The following is a 2,121-nucleotide window of genomic DNA, read 5'->3' as shown; positions in this document are numbered from 1 at the left end:
CCGTCCAGAGCTGCCCGCACTTGCTGATGATCTTGCTGATACGGTAGCTCAGTCCCGCACATCTACACAGGCGTCCACGGACACTACCCCGATCGAGTCTATCCCGTGTAGTAGCACAACCCCGAGCTCCTCTCGCACAGCCCCTCTACAGACACTGGTCCAGCTTTCTAGGGTCCAAATACTAGAGGCACAAATGGACACTCTTCTGCATCATATCCAGCCGTGGATGCAGAAGTCGATTAATGATTCCAAAGAGCGCCTAGAGAGGAAAATGGTGAAGTTTACAGAGCGGAAGATCGCGGAGGTTAACCAGCGCTTGGACGCCTTTGAGTTGAGGGTGCAAGCCCGACCAGCCCCTTCGGTGGATGTGTCGACCCTTCAGGCTGCAGTCGACAGACTTCATGAAGATATCGACACTATCTTAGAGGCTAGGGTGCCGGATTCTGAGGCCCCTCCTGTCGAGCCTGCTGAGGAAACGGTGTTGGCGGCCCTATTTGCTTCTTCTAACAATCCACCACCTCCCCCTCGAGAGAGTGCCAAGAGGCGTAGTGGTCGAGCAGAGGACGAGGCACGAGCAAGGAAGAAGGAGCGCCGAGAGATGGAGGCTGCGCGGAGAGCCTCACTTGCTGAGGAGGCGGTGCACCAGATGAGAGCGTCAGAGTTAGCGGCTGGGGCGTCTAGCTCCCGCACTGTAGATATAGCTGGAGGCACTACTGATGGTGTTGTTGTTGCTGAGGACACCATTGAGGGTGTCCAGATTGCAGAGGGCGTGGGTTCTGGGGATCTGGACCCACCATCTTGCTGATCTACGGCGCTTTGCGGCACAGGTTTGCTTCACCTACCACTCTAGTATTTAGATTTCTATGCATTGGGGACAATTGCATGCTTTTTTGTTGGGGGTGGGGTAAATGGATAGTGAGTGTTAGGGTGAAGTCTGAGTAGCCTAATTCACTATCCTCTTTTGGGGTTTTCTTGCCTGTGTTCTCTTTCCCCAAAAGACTGAGTACTTTTTCTGTTGAACCGGCATGTTTATATCTTTTGTACATAGTTTAATTCTGGAGCATGGTTGCTGAAATGGTATCCTGATAAACTGGAAAATGATGCATGACTAGGCATAGTAACTGATAATTGTGTGGCTCTAAGCATGACATAGAGTTACACCATTGCATTACCCTAAGTCTGAAATTCGAACTATGTGTCTGACAATTTGGTATAGTGATGAGATGTCAAGTGAGTGTGAGGAAAATTTGAATAGTCCACTATTGGTACTGAGCTAGAACTTGCCTGGTTAGTCCTGCTAAAAGTTATAATAGACAATTAGGAAAGGATCATAGGCCCTTATTCAATATAGCCCATTTCTAGCCTAAATAAAAGAAACCAAAAGAAATTTATACTTCTTTGATCCAAATAATTTGAGCTTAAAATTAGACCTTTCTTTTTCACCGTAACCGATCTTTTATGGGAACAATGTGTTGGCCCTGGTCCCTCCTTGGACATATGCACCTCAGCTTATGCCAAAAGCATAAGTTGAGGGTGGATAATGCATGAACAACCTTCGTTATGGCCCTGACCCAATTTTGGGTATTGTGTACCTTGACTCATGGCAAAGCCATGAGTTGAGGGTGGCTATTAGGAGGAATGCTCTGGAAAGTGGGGTTGAAAGAAAAAAGAGAGAGAAAGAATAAAAGTAAAGTGACTCAAGAATTAGTTGAAAGAAAAGTAAAGAAAAAGAAAAATATACAAGAAATACAAGTAAGAAAAGAAGAGAGTCACTTACACAAATGAAGAAAGAAGAGAAAATAGCAAGGTGAAAGAATATGAGAAACTGGGCGACATAAAATGATAGAAAGAGGGAAGGTTTAGCCGATATGTCAAGGAGGGCAAAAAGTCACTAAAGTATACCTAAATATACCCTACTTGACCCTGAGCCTATGTTACAAGCTAAGAAAGTCCTATCGTCATCCTAAGGGTTGTATAGCGAACTTAACGCAGTGAAAATAAGAGTAAGCTTATGGCAATAGGTATGAATGAGTGTGACTTTGTGAATGAGTGTGACTTTGTTCTGAGAGCGAGTGTTGAAAAGTAATCCTTATACTCAAACTGAAATCATTGTGTGAAAAA

Source organism: Solanum pennellii, chromosome 7 (assembly GCF_001406875.1).
Source record: "Solanum pennellii chromosome 7, SPENNV200".
In the NCBI taxonomy this organism is placed as follows: Eukaryota; Viridiplantae; Streptophyta; class Magnoliopsida; order Solanales; family Solanaceae; genus Solanum; species Solanum pennellii.
The sequence above is the reverse complement of the archived record's forward strand: the minus strand, read 5'-3'. Positions refer to the sequence as shown.